This window comes from Calonectris borealis, chromosome Z (assembly GCF_964195595.1).
Source record: "Calonectris borealis chromosome Z, bCalBor7.hap1.2, whole genome shotgun sequence".
In the NCBI taxonomy this organism is placed as follows: domain Eukaryota; kingdom Metazoa; phylum Chordata; class Aves; order Procellariiformes; family Procellariidae; genus Calonectris; species Calonectris borealis.
In genome coordinates, this window is record NC_134352.1 from 67,879,973 (window position 1) to 67,899,848 (window position 19,876).

Sequence of the window (19,876 nt, forward strand, 5' to 3'; positions counted from 1 at the left end):
TGTAGGTGTTCCTGTAACTTGAGATAAGGAACTTTTTTTTGAGATGTCAGAAATGCTGGTGGCCTGGTGGAGCCGCTTCCCCCGTGCTCAGCATCCTGAGCGCAGGCATCTGTCGGCAGTAGTGGCGCTCAGTCTCAGGGTCCTGTGCCCCTCCCCCAGCCCTCCTACCACTCAGAAGATGTTGGTTTGGGAAGAAAAGAAATGGTCATAAATCTTTCATGTTTTTCCTTTTATTAAAATATTAGTAAGGGCCAGCTACAACTTCCGCTGCAGTAGCCTGTTACTACCTGCAAGGCCAAATTCAGCAGTGAATCTACTTACACGTCCTGAGCCACAGGGCTCCATCCTGCTTGCACCATTCTTTTCAAGTCAGTCCTTGTGATGTTACGTTGAAGTACATTCTGTGAATATTTTTAAATGGGCTGAAAATAATTGTCCTGGCATATTCAATGGAAACTCCATTAATTTATCTTCACTCATTTCGAGTTATATAATTCCTGCCAGAGCTTGCATATCCCAAATGCAGTCCCAGAACAAAATGTTCTTTCATTGCAGCTGGTGAAATCCATAGTTTCACATCTGTTTGTAGGGAGACTCTGTATGGTGAAATGCTTGTTTTACGTGATCGTTTCCTCATTTCTAGTCTTGCTGCTTGATTATTTTCGTGGCAATGCTTTATATGTGCTGGTAACCACTGTTTAGACATGAAGTTGTTTGCAGACTGAGGTTTTAGCTGCAGAACTTTTGCATGGCATCACAGTGAGAGGGGCATCAGGTCTCATAAATTTGGGGAAAATGAAGACTGAGCAGATTGAGCATTGGTATGGGGTGGCACCGAGTGTCAGAACTTTCTGCAAGAACACAGCCAATAGGTCAGAATAAATACGTGCTATTTATAGCGTGTGACTGATCACAGTGATTTGTTCCAGGTAATACACTGTACAACTTCATCTTGCACAGCAACTTTTATGTATGGTGCATGAAAGCACATTGATGAGGAAATTCTCGAGAGAATAAAAAATAATTGGAGGAATCAAAAGTTCGTATTTCATATACAAGTACATATTCCAGTACACATAACTGAAATTGAAACCGTAAGGGAGAGGCACATAGGAAGTTGGTTTGAGACAAGCGAAGCCACCAGGGAAGCTGCTTTGCTAGAGAGGGTGCTGAGAAAGAGGTTGGTTAGAGAGACAGGGGAAGGTAGGAGAGTGGGACGGAGACAAGTTCTCTGGGGTTAGGTGAGATTTCTAAAAAGAAGGGAAGGTCATTTGGAAGCAGACCCATGGGCTTGTTTGAAAGGCAGAGGTGCTGTGCTGGACTGTGCCTCTGGGAAGTGGGCTATGGTCCACCACGCTGCTTGGGGAGCTCATCTCACTGCCAGAGAAAGGGAGGAGCAAGAATCAAGATGACGAGTTTTGTTCCCGGTAGAGGGGAGAGTTGTGCTTGGGAGGGATGGCAAGACTTAGAAGCTCATTTTGCTTTTTCTTCTGCTACCCTCTGCAGCTGGCAGGAGATCTAGTTGAAGTAAATCTCCTATGGCATGAACATTTTGAATGTTGACTTACAAAAGTGGCTGCCTGTCAAGAAGTCCAGTTGTGGGATTCATCAGATCAGATCACTAAAATCCTTCCTTATATAACCGTCGCCCAGTCTGGCTGCGCTGAGTTGCCTAGGGTGTAACCAAATGTTAAAGCCTGTTGGCATGAATATTGCCTTAAAAATAGAGCTGTAATGTTCCTAGTGTCTTGGTCAAAGTGCAGAAAGGAACAGGGTGAACTTGCCTGAGGTTTTGACTGATTGTAATCGCAATTAATGATTAATGGTAAATCTAGTTACCTGCAGACACTGAAAGGTATTTATAAGTAAGGCAACAGAGGTCTTGGTTTTGAGCACTGAGCTAAATAATGCAGATAAAGATGGACCTGAGCTTAGCCCTTGAAAGAAATGAAAGTAGCTTGAGGACTGATCTCATTTACACATGGCTGCACAAAATGCTGTTGAAGAGCAGCTCTAGGACCAAGATTAGACTAGGTGTAGAAGTAAGCAGAAGTGGGATGAATCAGCTAGAAGAAAAACAACTGCCTACTTCATAGTATCTCTTAGTCAATCCGTATTGCCCATCCCAGGTCCTATACGCTGCTAGGAATGCTGCAGTATAACCATCAGTGAGACAAGTTGCCCATTTTCCTTCCCTAAATCACCTTGCTCCTGGTTGTAGGACTTAGGTTCATTTAGCCTTCCCTGTTGTGCTAATTTCTGGGATTGAGATGCCTCTTTGGCAGTCCTTGGTTCTCAGTATGGGATCTGCCCTAAGAAGCCCAGTACTTCTGCGCGTGCCGCCCAAGAGCCAACGGAATGGTAATGGTTGATCACCACTAATCTGTGTTGTGGCCTACTCTAATCTGAACCCACAAGTTACACTTAGAGACACATTATAACTATTTCCATTTCACTGGTTCTCCAGAAAGCCTGAAAGTTTCCAAAATAGTGGGTTCATGATGCCCCTCAGGGATGCCACAGCTTGGGAAGCAGCTGCTTGTTCCCCCAAAACCCAGCTCAGCTGCAGCACGTGCAGCGCCTGGCAGACCTGGGTCATTTGACAGCCTATTTCGTGTCATACCAGGCTGTTTCACAGGCAGAGGGCGAGAGACTTCACTCTGCCTGGCCTCTCTGCACTGCTTCAGCCGTCAGGGAGAGGTCCTCTCCAGCATCTTGATGAGAGCAGGTGCAGAAGATGGAGTTGCTCTCAGGGGCTGTCAGCAAAGCTCTGCTCTGGTTTTACTGGTTTCCCGCTTCCACCCTACTGGGAAATTCTCAGGCTGGCAGCTGTGAGCAGAGGACAGTACTTTGCTAAGAAACGTAGACGTACCCACGTTCTGCTTTAGAGTTTTAACTTCCTTTTAAAAAAAAAAAAATTCTTTTTTAAGAAACACAAATCCAGGACAAGAATATATAAGCACACACATAAATCAGAGCCTCTGCCAGGAGCAACTGTAATAGTTTAGTTGTAAACAGTGCACCACCTCCCAGGCGTTAGAGCTACAATCAATGTAGGATGGATGTTCATACCCGAAGCCAGCTTTGCCCATTACCTCAGTGACAGTTTATGTCGTTGTCAGTTGTGGATGTTGTCATTTTCTTCAAACAAGTCTGACTGCCTAGGAGATTTACTTGTCTCTGTTATGGAACTGTTACATGGTTTAATGCTCACTGGTCACAAGTCACCAATATGTATTTCTTTAGTTTATGGGAAAGTTCAGTGAGAAGCCGTTCCAGTACGTAGATTTTGGAACAGAAAGTTTCTAGTACTTCAGATGGTTGAATGTCTTTGTAACTCCAGAGCTCTTGGAGCTGGTAAGTGTATTTCAAGGAGTAGCATGGCTGCTGTTGGCAACTTCTCCAACTTTTATTGCTTTGTGAAAAAACAAACCAACCCTGCTACATATGGGTAACTCTGTAGAATAGTTTGAAATAAATAGCAAAATATATTTTGCCCTACCTTCTTCATTCTCTTTTCTGATGATGTGAGACACGGACCTGTTTCTTTCTTAGCTATTGATATCATAAACGAAAGACAGCAAAAATGATGAGGCTGGTTGTTTGTGCGGCCAGGGCAGAGTCTACTGAGACTATGACTGGCTTTCTCTAGCAAGTGAAGAGCAGCTGTAGCTGGAAATGTTTTTGGATGCTGCACAGGGAAATCATCCAACTGGTTACACTGACAGCACGTGCTTAAGAAATACCAAAGGTGGATGTAGCAAGTATCTCAAGAAGGTATTTGGTTTTCTTATTTACAGTTTCCACAGAGGAACGGATGTTGTTGTTTTCCTGTTAGGAGATATTTGTATTTACAAAGTCCTCCACTGAGCTCAACATTTTGTCCCGTGCTAGAATGGATGACACAAGTGACTAATAGCTTCCACACAAGCATGTGATTCAGAGAGAAAGAGATGCCTGACTCAAAGTCTCTGCAATCTGCCTTTGAGATTCCCCAGGCACAGGAATCAGCACAGCCTCTCTTGCTTTTGGGGCAGACACACAGGACTCCTACAACCTTTGAAATAAGACAAGTGTTGGAAATGCAGACGGTTACACAGTGGATCTGTAGCCTGGCTGGTTGGAAGTGACTGCTCTGTGCCAATCTGCACCTTCAAACCTAGCTCAGAGGGATCTCCCACAGGTGGCAAACACTGTTGGCACCATGATGTTGCTCAGCATGTGAAATCCGGTGTGTTGGCCATAACCGCTGATAAAAAGGAAGAACATCTAGTGAGCTCTTTCACTCCAAGATAAATCACAACAAGGACCTGGGTATTACCACACCTGCTTAGTTGATGATGTACATCAGCATTCGCAAAACCTTCAACATTTCCCGTAGCCGGAGTCCTGGCAGTGCCCGGTTTGGCTGGGAGATGCTGACTGGCCATTCTTTGGGCTTGCCTTGGACTTACACTCTCCTCAATGATGGAGTAGGGACACCCGGGCTGGCAGTTCAGGGTAGCAAATGATCTGGCTCTAGCCGACATCTTGGCTGGGTTAATAAACTACATGTTTCCTTGCCACTGTGTTTGCAAACCCCACACTCTCGGGGAAAGGGTTGGTGGTAGCAGGTAGGGTTGGTGACTGGGGCATTCATACAATATTGCGGAAATCCAGGTTTAAATCTTGCTTTCTGACTGAGAAGGGTGTCCCCCTCCACTTCCAGGAGGGAGCCCAAAGCTGCTCTTTGCAAAAATACTGAAAGAACAAGGAAACAGAGACTAAACCATCATTTAGGGTGCTCTCCAGAGAACGAGGGTCAACACTACGGTAAGTTAGGTGAGTGCTCTGCCCTTTCCACCACTGTGTGCAAAGACCAAGGGAAAAGTATATTCCCCTACAGGGAAACCTTCCGGGCTTTCTGGGGAAAAGAGGTGAGGTGGTTTAGCCGTTACCTGGGTCACTGACTGAGGAGTGCTGGGGGACCGTGCTGGCCCTGTCTGGCAGCCTGCGGCAGGGAACCAACCTCCCTTTCGTGATCCAGACCTTGTTCCTTCCTTCTACATGGCTCAGGCAGCTCCAGGCACATTTCACCCGCTACTGTGAAAACCTTTTTCAGATATCTAATGCTCCTTCGTACTGTGTGGATGAGTTTGTGTGTTTAACTCACTAGCTTACAATTTTAATTTTTATTTTTTTATATAAAGCCACTGACTCCCAACGTGGTGTTGTCTAAGCGTTCAAATCCTCTAGGACAAAGGCATTGCCTAAGTATTCTTCTCCAGAGAACTGCCCTTAGATGTTAATGACAAGGTTTTTTTTCCTATTGTTTTACAACTTTTTATCTTTTTGTTTTCTATTCTCAGATAAACAGTCCCACAGAAATTATATCGTCTTTCTCTGCAATCTCAGGCAAAGCAAATTTTCTGACATTTTACTGTCACACAGCAGTTACCCGACAGACACATTTTCCCATTGCTTTTGCAACAATGCTTACTTTGTTTTCAAGTTTTGATGAGTTATATTCATCTATGTCTTGACAAGTTGTTTCCCTGTTGCTGCTCCAGCTTCTACTGTTATTCTAACATCCGATAAAAGAGCCCAGCTGGCAGCAGATGTGAATCTACCATGGCAGAGTCTCTTTCTCGGATTTGTACAACACAAAATCACACTCTTTCTTATAACCCATGCTGTTTTGGAACCACTTTACAAGAGGGTATTTTGCCTTGTTTTTAAAAACACAGGAGACAGACTTCACAGAACACTGCCCAAAATTGCTGCAGAGCTAACTTTTATTAAATGCTGCTTTTAAGAGTGTAGGAATAATAATATAAGGGTGCAGGGTTCACCTTCAAAATCCCTTGTGATTTGCCATCAGGTTTCTCAGGTCAGTGCGTTTCAAAACCTGGTTCTGTGTTCATCTGAAAGTGATACAAACAGCTGCGCCTGTCTAAGCTACAAATAGGTTAGGGATGATATATGCTAAGCATAAAAAAAGGCCCCTCATCAAGTATAAATGAGAATGATATTTAATAGGAAGCTGGTATAAAATTTAGCCAGCTGAAGTATTTCATGCAGTCTGCACAGTCATCTTTTACATATGGTAAGGGTGTGAGTTGATGACTATGCATTGGGACAAGATGGCACAAAAGGTGTAGTACTATAATGCTGTCATCTCTTCATTGAGTTTTGTGGGATCTCATGGAGTTTCCTAGTGTCTCAGCTGTGCTGATACTCCTTATTGTTGTAAAATACCTAACTAAAACCACTAATGATCTGGCACTGAGCCCAAAAGTTATCAGTGGTTCTCCTTTCCATTAACAAGGTGGTCATTTCTTTAAAAGGAATCCCTGGAAGATGAGGAGCAGCAAGATTAATGAAGTCTAGCTTCCCTTGGATGTGTGTTTTATAGGCCCTAGTCCTGCCCTTCCTCAGGTTCACCTTCAGCTCCTTCCCACATATCCTACATAGAAAAGCTTCAGTGCATCCCGTGGCTGATTCAGAGCTACATGTGTCCTGACAAACCAGCCAAAACGTGCCTACACATTGGCCAGATGGCTGCTGCTTCTTCAAATAGAGAAGATGCTGAATTGGATCTAACTTTCACTCACCACGAGATACTAAATTGGGCTTCTTTCCTCTTTTTGGCTGCCAATTTTCCATGAACTTGTAAGAACTTAGAATCTTTGAGAACTTTGCACCTCTTTCAAAGTTGGCTCAAGCTGGCTGTTGCACTGAAATTGGAGTTGGGAGGCAGACAGGCAGATGGCATAGTTGCACAGGGGTTGTTCCCTTAGAAAACCAGGCTAGAAAGGAAGAAGATAAATTCACAGTTCAAAGAAGTTTTCAGTATTGCATATATTGAAAGACTGAAAGGTGTAAAACAGCTACACAGAAGCAATCTGGTAAAATGATGTTTTGTAGATAACTGAAGAATGAGGAATCATGTTTTAAAACATGTTCTGTGATTGTGAAAGATAAATGCTATTGCCACCCTGTTACAGTTTCTCCTCCCTCTCCTCCTCCTTGTGGAGAAGGCCTTCCTTAGTTATTGGGCTTTTTTTTTTCCCTTTTGACCCCCTTTTTTCTTTGCTGTGCTTCAGTTGTAATGGGAGACGGGGCTTCTGAAAAATCTCCAACCACATTCACACACAACTATAGCTGAGGGAAAAGTCTGTAAGTCAAAGTGTGGTTTGCTCCTCCTAGAAAGCAGCGACAGTGAAGAGAAATGGCTACAGATGACAGTAGAAAACCAGTTCAGCCTGATCTGCAGTCCAATGCTTTAGATCAAAGAGGATAATCCTTGGCTCTAGTGGTTTAAGGAAGAAGTATTTTCTCAATACTGCATTGATGGGAGCAAAAAGAGGCAGATTTTTCAGTGCTGATGTCCATGTTTGGAAAAGTAGTTGAAGTAGAAAAGGAACCTAAAAAAGAATGATTTGGTGAGGGAGAATATTTGAGGAAATCAAACCTCTCCTTCTTTTGAGAAGACTAATAAGCTGCAATTATTTTGCTTTAAAAAAGAATGACCAAGACCTGGCTTGATGATGGCCTACGGAAGGTTAACAGGTAACAGGTAACACAGGTAACAAAAAGGCAGAGTGAACTTCGATGCTGACTGTGAAGAGATTTAGAAATAACAGGAAACACTTCTGAGTGCACAGCTTAACTATTGCAAAAACATACTTGGGAAGATCATCATGCTTTTGTTTATTTGGAAGTCTTTCTTAAATATGTATCATAACCCAAAGACATTAATAGGCTTAAACAGACTTAAAGGCTGCAAATTTATGAACTCAAGGATTGAGTCAGACCTTGTCAAGCAGAAGTGCCCTGGTGAAAGAATGAGGTAAAAAAGGAACGCCAGCAGCCAAGCAAAGGGATCCTATCCACCTCATCTCCTTGGGGAAGGGGAAATGAATCTTGATGGCCGAGCACATCCTCCTGGGCACAGCACATGGAGTATCTCCTTCCTGGCCTCTACTTTCTCCTATCCCAACAATCACCAGTCTCTGGCTCCAGGGGTGGCGGGTACTGCCTGCCTGAATACACGGACTTTCTGAGGTGGTGGGATGATCGTTAGGCTCTTGCCTATCTCACACCTCGCTCTGACAGGCAGGCTGGTGCCTAAAGTTCTCCAAAAATAACAAGAGAGCTATAGTATGCTTTTTACCTCTTTGAATTAAGCTATTATATAAGTATTCTGCTAGGCATTTTGGAGTTTAACCGAAGATACCTTAGATTTTAAATGTTGGCCCCAGTGCACTCAGTCTGTGTCATCGCAGCTGTTTTTCTCAAAGGCTGGTGAGGCTTTGGTTTGGGATGGGAGTTAAATGGTTGGAAGGAAAAAGCAGAGCAGGAAGGGTTGCCTTATACTTCCTTAGGCTTTTGTTAACTAATACTTTTATTGGAAGAGTCAAGTAACCATCTGGCTGCAGGCAGTTGCCTGTGAAAAGCCCAGCAAGGGTGGTCCTCACAGTGACATGCCCCAGGAGCACAGCAGTTCTCCTACCGCCCAATGTGGAGGCACTTTAGGTGCTTCCCAATTTCTAAACAGAAGAAATTAATATTCCTTTTCAGAAGGAAATGACACTAGCATTTGTTTCTGAATGAACTTCTCATCTTACCTTGAAGAGTAAGGCAAGGAAATGTCTACTGGAGGAAAATGTTATAGCTGTTTTGTTCTGCATTTTTACAGTATGTATGCAGCTCATGCTCTTGGAAAATGGAGAAAAGCACACTTTGTTTCCCAGTTCGGGTTCAAATTCCTAAAATGCTTATAATAAGCAGCCATCTGGCTGCTGTTTAGCATCCTCAATGAACTAAGGATGGTAGTCTGAGCTGTGTATCCAGAGAACAGGTGTCCATATCATTGGAAATTACCAGACTAATTGGTAAAGAGGCCAGAATCTCTGGGGGATACCCAGTCTAAGTAACCTTTCCATAATGAATGGACTTAATATAATTTTTTAGACCATTAAACTGTGGAGGGTTTCTGTTTGGTTTTTTTGTTTTGTTTTGTTTTTTTGTTTTTTTTTCCAGACAAAAGTGTTGTGAGACTCCCTAACATCGTTTTCAGTATTGCTGTATTTCTAATATTAAGCCCCACATGATAAGTGCTGTGTGCCTGTCCTGAGATTCTCAGTCTGGAAAGAAATGCACTTGTCAGATTAAATGAGACAAAATACATATAAAACCAAGCTGATTTCTTTTAAAAAAAGCTCACTTATCCTTCAACATAGCTATTTTGAATTGTGATAGTTAAACTGTTAGGTTGAAAACAATGCAAATTATTACAATAGAGGAAGTAACAGGGGAAGGACATTGTTAGGTTGCAGCATAAGAAGTACAAAAGCCTTTCCCAGGATAAAAATATGCAGTATCTTAGTAAGCATGATACGTCAGCAAAATAAATAAAATCAAGTTTGAGAAAATTCTTTTAACTTTTACATCACCAATTAACAACAGAAAATTATTTTGAGCAAGAACAGATTTGTAGTGGGTTTTACCTTTTCTCTCAGTGGAATTTAAATTAAATTCAATAATTCAGTAGTTTTCTGCTTTTTAGAGTCATTAGCTGGTAATACCATCCCAGCAGAAACCTGTTTGCAGTTCAATTAGAAAGATAAGTGACTCCAAATGGGGTGTTTTTCAACACCCTGAAATACTTGGATTACACTAATAATGGCAAGAACTGTATATTTTGATGTACATATTCAAAGCAGAGTATTTATATATTTGGGGGGTTATTGCAGATATAAGAACCTTAATTTACTAACAACTTGAAAATATTTTGAATGTGACCTTTAGCTTTCAAATTTGAAAGGCAGACTAGTTTCCCCTCTCAGTGTCCCAGTGAATAATGAATGACGCATACTTGTTTTTAGTTCTGCCTGAGATGGTGAAACCTACCCCTTTCATTACCGGGAAATTACTGGTGGTCACTTGCTTTGACAGGAAAATATAAGCTTCTGTTTCATTCATGCTTACTTCAGTTGAAGTTGATGTACTAATGACTTTTTAAACAAAAGGGACATTTTGTATTCTAGTATCAATTAAGGGAAGGAACTCAAATTTTGTCCACGCACCTCTCACAAATCAGTTCAATATAAACCCAATATTTTCACAATTTTAAGATCATTTGCAAAATGTGTAGATCTATGGTTCCTCTGTGATCACTTGCTCTGAAAAGGAGGAAATAGTAAGAGGTAGCTAAATACAGAAATCAAGATTTTAGAAATCCTGGCTTCTAATCCTATTTAGTCAATACCTTTATGGGGGGGACCATTCACCCACATCTTCAGGGCCTAAAAATGAAGGTATCAAAAAACGATGGCTAAGTAAACACCTACGCCTTATCTTCTGTTTGCCCCAAATTTCTTGAGTCTGAACAATAATCTTCATCTTCATTGAACTGACACAAAGATTTATGTATTCATGTTTTTAAAAGGATTTTGGAGTTCTTTATTTTGAATAAAGCAATGGAATTCAGCCATATTCCAGTCTTGGGAAAGTGGGACGTTATGGAAAGTGAATTGCTGCTACTAGAGGATCATAAGAGTGAGAATAAAAACTAGTCTGAAAGCAAAGGTCCCTGCAAGGGGCTTAGCAACAGTCTGGGGTGCAAAGGCAGCGGCACAGGCTCAGCTGTACTGCCCTTGCAACCCGCGCTCTCACTGCCCCTCACGCAAACCGCCCCGGCGTGCAGCGGGCAGATGGTCCCGTGGCCTGCAGTGGCAACCACCCCCTCCTTTCCCACCAGAGGGGGAAGAACCCACCTGTCCCACCACAACTGTATGAGGTCCCACATCTGCTCGTGCCTTTTTCCATCCCTCTCCTTGCCTTGTTCATCCTGCTCAAATTATACAGCTAACTCTGCCTTTCTTCCCCTTGGTTCATGCCACAGAGCCCTCGCCTACAATAGTAACTCCCCTTAATTGAATTTAGCTGGTCCAATCTTCCATACATCCAGCTACTGCTACTTGCAGTAATGACTTTTTCAAAGTGTGGTGTAGTCTTCATGTAGTCTCATAGACAGTTCATTGTCCAGTTTTTTCAATGTTAAAAGAGAATTCTTGAATACAGGATGAATGTCTCTCCACGGGCATTAGATGCATAACAATGATAGCAACTGGAGGAGGAAGATACCCACACGTGTCTGAATCTGTCCTCTGTCAATTCTCTGCAATGCCCCCTTCCTTGCAGTAAACCTGTTCTCCATTCACAGGATACAACCCTGCTACAGGCTCAACATGTTTCTTTTCAATGTGTTTGTGGAAAATGCTCTTTCATTTTGTGCGCTGACAAAAAAAAAGCATTTTACCTGACTGTCATAGACCATGTCAAGACAAAAAAGCAGTGGTATTAATGTGAATAAAGCTTGTGCGTCCTTGCCTGCAATGTGTCTAACATGGAGAATGATTAACATTCAGGTTTTCTTAGTAACTCCATTATGTCAACATTTCCTGGTTGCAATAGTCATGGGTTTCTCTTTGATTGAAACATGATGAGTTGGGCAATGTGGCCTCTTGCTAGGCAGTCTGGAAAGATGAGGCTACAAACGGCACTAAATTACAGCTGAATCCACTGATGCAGATTCCCTCTGTCCTCCACACCCATGGTGTTTTGTTTTCCCTTTTGTTCCATGGGCACCTCTACTTCTCAATTTTATTTTTCCATGGTCTGATGTAGGATTAAAGAATGGAAGGGAAACACCAGGGGAAAAAACAAGAGTGGAAAACATCAGGAAAAGATCATTGCCCAAGTGCTTAAATAACAAGGCACTCTCAAATCGCACAAAGAATAAGGTAGTCCTTTTTTTTTTTTTTTAAGTTATTTATTTCTATAGGACCCTTGTTAATATAGATGAATGATGCAATGACTAACGATGACTGCCTACATGCTATTAACTTTTTCTGAAACTTGCACCCCTTTGCTGTATTCTGACATAAGACAGATTGTTAAAAGAGTGTTTGTGACAATTGTATCTGAAGAGCAAAATCTGAAAAAAAAGCAACCATCCAACCATTTTTAATAAGAGTGGTTCATTTTATATATGCAGTCTGCTCATAAAAATATCAACAACAGAACTCCTATTGGTTTCTTTGGATTGAGCTGCTGTTGACTGTATTTGTTCTCTCTTCCCATCCAGGAAAAATGAGTTTTAAATTTCATTCCAAAAGCACAAGAACTTGTCAGTACTTCTATTTTTTTCCAAAGGCAAGTTTGATTTTCCTGTGTTAGCTGTCCTGAAAGCCATGTGCTGGGGCTCCCAGGTCCCACCTGTGCAGTTACCAGTTCCGGTGTTCCACTGGAAGGTGCTGATGGAGACAGAAGGTCACATAATTTGCGTCAACCTCAGAAGGAAGATGGAAAAGTTGAATTTAACCCAGTCTTAAGTCAGGAGACTTGCAGACAGCAAGGCATTGCAGTAATGGGTTCTGACCTGCTGTGCTGTGCATCCTCTGGAGCAGATTTAGGGACCATAACATCATTTGTAGATATCAGCTATTGTAATCACAAAATCTGAAGATCACAATTACAGAAATCACTGAGGTGAGAGCTCAACTTGGTGATAACATCTATGCTGGTAAATTAAGCATAACAGAGATCTTTTTCTGGCGCAGAGGCCAATCCTCTTAGGAGAGCACACAGCCTACTAACCCCACTTGCCTTCCCAAACGTGATCGCCCAAACTGGAAATTACCGTGTCTAGGAAATTTTGGGAGTCTATTTGTTGTCTTGGACCAAAAGCTTGCCGAGGATGATTCTAACGATCTAACAGCATCGAGTGCCCACTGCCTAGGCACATCCCACAGCAGTATTTAATTCATTAGCACTGGTCTGCCTAGCACGACCGCTATGCTTCGTACTTCAGTGCAATGCCAACCCTCAGTACAGAGCTGGTACAGCATAAGACAGGACCACTTCACATAACTGTTTTGGCAATGTTTGAGGTTTTGGACCCTATGTTTAAGTAAGCGCATAAACTCCAAAACCTGAAGCCTCTTTGAAAAGAGAGATTTTTCCCCTGTGCACTGGAAGACGCCACTGGAGGAGATTACAACACAGGAACAGCAGTGCCCTGTGGCCTGCAGCTGTATGTTCCACTGGTCTGGTATTGTCGTGTCCCAGTGAACAATAGTCCCATCTTCTGTGGGTCTGCAAAGTCCCCAGGGAGATTTCCTCATATAAAATCAAGCCGGGACTCTGTTCATTGTCAAAAAGGAGAAAAGACTGTTCACACCAGCAAAATAGAGAGACAAAATGCTTGAAGTCATAGAGGATGACAGGAGAATATATAATCCCAGTGGCTTCATGGTCATATAGAGCTTACTTTAATGAGTTGTGCTAGCCAACGTTTCAAAAATACATCTGTTCCCATGTACTCTTTGGCTTCCTGATTTCCTGCACACTGAATTCTTATGCAAGACAAGGAGGGAAGGGCTTTTGCACTTTTTATGTTTGTGAAGTAAGCCATTAAGAGTCAGGTATGCTCTAAACGACATTCAGTGTGAAGGAAACGGGACAGAAGTGAGTGATCAGAGTGGTTTTCATGACCTCAGCATTGAGGAAGACAAGAAGCAACCTTTGCCCTGTCGCTCGTGAGAAGTACGACGTCTAGGGAAACAGAGTCCTGTGAAACCACTTGTTTTTATGGCAAAAAAAGAAAAAACAGCTGACTTACTGAAAATAAACAGGAGTTTGAGATTATGACCGCAGACATTCAGCATCTGACACAAAATGCTGAGTAAGTTTGAAAAGACTTCTTTGCCAGCAAACAGCAACTGTTTACTAATCTAATGGCTGGCTCTGATACATTTTTAAATGAAATGTCGTAATTCTCGGGGTTAGTTGGTCTCCTGACAAAAAAAAAGGCATGATCCTACCAGTTGCCACACATCACAAGTGCTGCTGAGGCTGCCTACCCCAGCTCAGCTTCTCAGCAAGGTGCCCCTTAACCTGCCGGACAGAGTATTAAATACTTTTCCCAGGGTAATTTTGCTCAGGTAGAAGAGAATAGGTAGGGTGACCCCCCGAAGAAACAAGGAAAGGTTAATCTTTTAGCTGCACACAGCTGAGCTGAATGATCAAGTACATCTGTGTGTGTGATCTAGAAGTTCTGGTGATACAAATGAGGACCCACATTTAAAAATGAAGAACCTAAGACAGTTCTTCACTTCCTGGGGAATTCAGATTATTTCACCTCCATGGAAAGAACCTGATTTATATACGTGCAGTTCCTGATTCCATACTGGCCTATTCTGTCATTAAATAGGGACAGAATTTTAAAAGTATGTTTTAAACATTCAGAACTAGTATTGCAGATGATCACATAATTTTATAGTGATCAGGATCTTAGAAGAGATATCTGGGCAGCCTGGCATAGAGGTTTCAATGATTTAAAATAATTTAATGGAGATGGATGAATTATTCATTATGAGTAATTCATCTGACCAACATGGAAATTTCTCTGCATATAAATAATTCATAATTTTTTTAAAATTAAAATTATTATTCAACCTTCCTCCACATTTAACAAGGCTTAGAATTTGGCCCTGCATACATTTGGTATGTAAAAGGTGTGAAAACAGATCTTTTATATTACATTGACTCCCTAAATTTGTTTTTCTTCCTTCTTCTCTGTGTTATAATATTTTGAGGTAGTGTGAACAAAAAAACCCCGCGAGTTCCAAACTGAAAGAAAGAAGTGAGAGAGCACAGAATTTCCTCGTCCAGACGTTAGGTCATGAACGTTTGTGCTGTTTTATGCATTAGAGGCTAAAACATAGGGAAGGCATCAATTTCCGTGTGCAGTTGCCTATATTGAGCAATATTTAACAAAAGCACAGTGCGCCCTTTCCTGCTTCTCTGTAGTTACAGTAGTATTGAATTAATTGGTAAATCACTTCCTTGGACCCTTTTATAAATCACAGGCTGCTTTTGGAGAAAATGGTTTAAAAAGTTCTATCTGAGATGGTGGCACAAATTGATCCTATTTGATTTTTTGATTTGCAGATCTCCCTGGTCTTTTCCAGTGCAGTTTATGAACATGCAGTTCATTTAGAGGGAATTTAAGCATGCTGACTATTGGCTTGCTTTTCTGTTGCTGCTTGTGAATCTCACAGAAATAGTCCACAGATCATAAATTAAAAACAGTAAACGAGGAAACAGTATTGGAAAATGATTTTAAATTGCTTCTGTCATTTCATCTGCAGGATGCAATCTCTGAATTACTTAAAATGAGGCAAAGAGTGCTTACTGTGACATACCTGCCACCAGTAAAGCTAAGGTGCTAATCCAGGAAGGCTGAAATATTCATACACTGAGTGATACTGGGAGAAGTTATGTATCTTCCTTGACATTCAAGAAAATAATCAATCAATAGTGATTATCCCTACAAAACTCCACTGTAAACCATATGCTGGGTCACTACGTTAAAAAGTCAGATCATGATCTGCATGTCAAAAGTAAAAGTATTTTCAGTTGTTGCTGGGTAGTCCCAAATCTTGCATGCATCTTTGTGCATCTGTGCTCTCCTGGGACCATTTTCATTACAGCCCAATAATCCAATTAATCCATTATCTGCACTTAGCCTTTATCAAGACAAAGTGACATATTGATTTTCAAGCATTACACAAATTGACAAAGCAGAGTGTGCCATTTGAATGTAAGTATTCCCCGGAAGGCACATTATTGCTAAGATTCACAAGGCCTTTCTTAGTCTAGACCTGTTTCCTTCTGAGTAGGCAGACTCATTTATAGAAAAATGTGCTGTACGTGGTAGAGACATAGCATGTTTTAAAAAATTCTCACTTGGGTGACAGTTTAAAGACATTTGGATGTGTAGTTCCCACTGATAGCATAAAAAATACTGCCATTTCTTCCATGTTAGCACCAATTTATTAAGATGTTCTGTTCCACACCAGGTGCATGTATGATACATACACCTGTGAAGAGTGGGATAATCCCAACAGCAATTTAAGAAGGTAGATATATAACAAGCACCATACTGGTGCAAAGGTCCACCTACCCCATTATCCCATGTCCACCAGTGGCCAATATTGGATACCTACCCCAAAACATAAATCAAGAGAGGGTGCATACATAATATTTGTTCATATACTCCTAATATCCATCAAACTGCTGATTTTTAGAATCAAAGGAGTGGTTTTTTATTCAATAGCCCATGGTGGCTTTCTCTGCCATGATTTTGTTTAGTTGCTTCTTAAACATATGTCATTTTTTTGCATACATATGTTCCTATGGTGTGAGACTCAGTAACTTAAAAGTAATTTATTCAGATATTGGAAAAGAAAACAAACTAATCCCAAATCTCTTCATGGTATTCATGAGTTTATCAATGTCTATATCCCTTCTGATTTGCCTCTTTCCAGTCCCAGTCTATATGGTAGTTCTATATTTTCAGACATCTGAGTCCATTCAGGATCTTATTTATTGGATAGCACTGTATCTGTCTAAATGCATGTTGAATTCTGTGCAACCCTCAAAACAGGTAGTGCTGGCCATGGCAAGACAATGGAGTTACAGCAATTCACAAACCCATAAATTCAAGTGGGTTGTCCCTTGGGGAGTCCCTGTAAGAGAAAATGTGTTTGCTGATAGAGATGCCTTGCTAGCTAATCTCACTTGCCTGACTTGCTCTGCAAAACAACTCTTTCAAAGGTAGTGTGTGTAGAGAATGCCACGGTCAACTGCTAAGCTCGTATTAAAATTGGCAGAAAATGTGCATTGCTGTCATTTTTCAACTAAGCTTGAATACTAAGCTCAGCTTCAATGACACCACTGCTCAGCACAGGACCACTGCCAACAATAAACTCAGACTAAGCATGGTAACTGAAATATTTATTCGCAAACACAATTTCAGGGTATACATGGTCGCTCTCTGCACATGCATTTCCAATGGCATGGAAATGACCTGTTTCCTACTTGGTGTTATTTCTGGTTCAGTCGCTTGGCTCTTGCTCACAGTCCTGGAGCCAGACTGCCAGGGGAACAAAGACCAGCTCCAGACCTTGGAGACAGATGTGCTCCTGTCAGTCTGATCAATGAGCAAGGTGGACGGCTGAGCAACTGCCTTGTACTGCGGCTCACAGAGCTGTGATTTATTGTCCTACCTCCAAAAGATAAATGAGTTCTTGAGTCAAAGTGAATCTTCTAATTGAATTATCCCCTGTCCCAGATGGAGATGACCTTAAAAGCCCAGACCATGCAAAGAAGATATAATCTGAAAGGAAATCTCCTTCACATTGCACATTAACCTGTGCATCTTCCTGGATTTTGCTCTATTTATAACCCAATGATCCCAGCATTTGCTATTTTTAATGTCTAAGATAAACATTTATTTACTATTTCTGGTACTGAGCAGCTAAAATAGGAAACCCTTCTGCTGGAACAAGGAAGACCTACAACTGTCTCCTAAGCCATTGGCAGCTCTCAAGCAGTTCAGGTGGGATTCCCACCCAGGGCTCAGTTGAATGCCCAGCTACGAGGCCTTGCTGCTGTCCTCAGCAATGGGAGGAAGCGAGCCCGGGGATGCAGTGAGGCCGGGGGTGCAGTGAGGCCGGGGATGCAGTGAGGCTGGGGATGCAGTGAGGCCGGGGATGCAGTGAGGCTGGGGATGCAGTGAGGCCGGGGATGCAGTGAGGCCGTGGTTGCAGTGAGGCTGGGGATGCAGTGAGGCCGGGGATGCAGTGAGGCTGGGGATGCAGTGAGGCTGGGGATGCAGTGAGGCCGGGGTTGCAGTAGGCCGGGGATGCAGTGAGGCCGGGGATGCAGTGAGGCTGGGGATGCAGTGAGGCCGGGGTTGCAGTGAGGCCGGGGATGCAGTGAGGCCGGGGATGCAGTGAGGCCGGGGTTGCAGTGAGGCCGGGGATGCAGTGAGGCTGGGGATGCAGTGAGGCCGGGGATGCAGTGAGGCCGGGGTTGCAGTGAGGCTGGGGATGCAGTGAGGCCGGGGATGCAGTGAGGCTGGGGATGCAGTGAGGCCGGGGATGCAGTGAGGCCAGCACTGCTCGGTCCAGCGGCACACCCTGCGCAGTGCAGCACAGCCTGGCTCTGTCCCAGGTTGCAACCCAGGCACCTGAGCAGCTGTGGACCCTGCCTGTGGTTTCTGCTTGAGAACCCTTCCAGGATATCCCTCTCCTCTGGTATGGTCACTTGTCATCTTGTACCTCTCATTCTGTGGCTCTGACCCGCATGAGATATTTTGTAGGTTCAGGATGGTTGGCTGAATGCTTTGGAAATGTTGTGGCCCTGTCCTCAAAGAAATCAACACTGGCTGACCCTTATGGCTGTATCTTCCCACAAGGGCAGAGGCTGCCTGTGTGCCATCACACTCAGGAACTAGGAAGATCTAGTAGATCCTATAGGATGTGAAAGTAGACAATGAGTATTCCCATTTTATGTGAGGAAAATAAGTCAGAGAACAGACAGGGCACATCATTTCTTTTGATTAGATCACCATTCCTGAGAATTTCCTCCAGACGTTTACCATCCGGAATGCTAAAAAAAAAAAAGATTCCTCATTTATCATGCACATTTGTTTAGCTCCAGCTTCCTGCCACAGAAACATTTGCTGTTTGAATTTGCTTAAGTTATAACATCATCCAAACTTTCTGCATAGTTGTTTTGATTAATATTTTGGTAAATATTACTTGCCTTGTATGCATCATTCGCTTCCAATGACACCAATAACAAGCATGAAAATGGTAACCTTTATAAAGATAAAGTAATGTAAATCAAATTTCTCACAGTGTGATGTCAAACATTAGAACGACTCAAGTTGAAAAAAACCCCATTTTTCATCAAAAATGCATCAGACAGCAGTCAGATAGGGGAAGGAGGATTCTCCTGGGTTTATAATTGGCCACCCTAAAGTAGGCCGGCAGAAGGTCTGAAGTGGAAAAGAGAGATCCTGACCTACAAAAGTCAACATGCCTTTTAGCTGGTGACTCAAAAAGTCTTTAGAATCTGGTAGTTCATTTGATCCCCCAATTTTTTTCCAGAATGGTAAGAAAAGGTACAAAGTCCTTTTTCCTATTTTTCAAAAATATTTCAGAGTACTGTGGTTTTGGATGACTCTTGTTTGTAAGAAGTGAAATGCTATATCTTAAAAAACACAGGTGTTGCATGCAGGTGCCAGCTGAAAGTGGATACATTGCAATACTCTACACAGGCTGTTTTCTTTTCCTTTGAGAAATACATTTCTCTTGGGTATGCTGAGCTCATTGTGAGCGACTTAAATATTGGCTAAATATCACATCAACATTTAAGAAGCTTCAGACTTGTTCATATCACTCCTGCAATCTCTGAAGCAAGGTTTCTGTAAAGAAGAGACTTGGCGTATATATCAAACACATTCTCTAAAGATTCATCCAATTGTATAGCGGTGTCTTCAGATCAAAGCTTTGGGAAGGGGAATGAATGACTTTTAACATGACTGGGTAATGACAATGAATGAGAACAGGTTATTTCATAGTGCTGTGTCTGAAAACATGCCAATGCTTTTTCAATCTACCTGCATGATATGAAGACATGCCATATAGATTAAAATACTACAGAAGGTTCAACTTAAACAAATGAAGACCAGAAAGTTAAACACTTGAACTCTGCCTTTAAACCATTCATTAAAACAATACACACCAACCATGCCTTCTCCATTAAATGTAGTGCATTGTGACAGGCCACCTCTGGAGTTTGAAGTTTTACACAAACCAAAAGGTCACGGTTTAACCCCAGCCGGCAACTAAACCGCACACAGCCGCTGACTCACTCCTGTCGTGGTTTAACCCCAGCCGGCCACTGAGCACCACGCAGCCGCTCGCTCACCCCCCCGCCGGGTGGGTGGGGGAGAGAATCAGAGGGGTAAAAG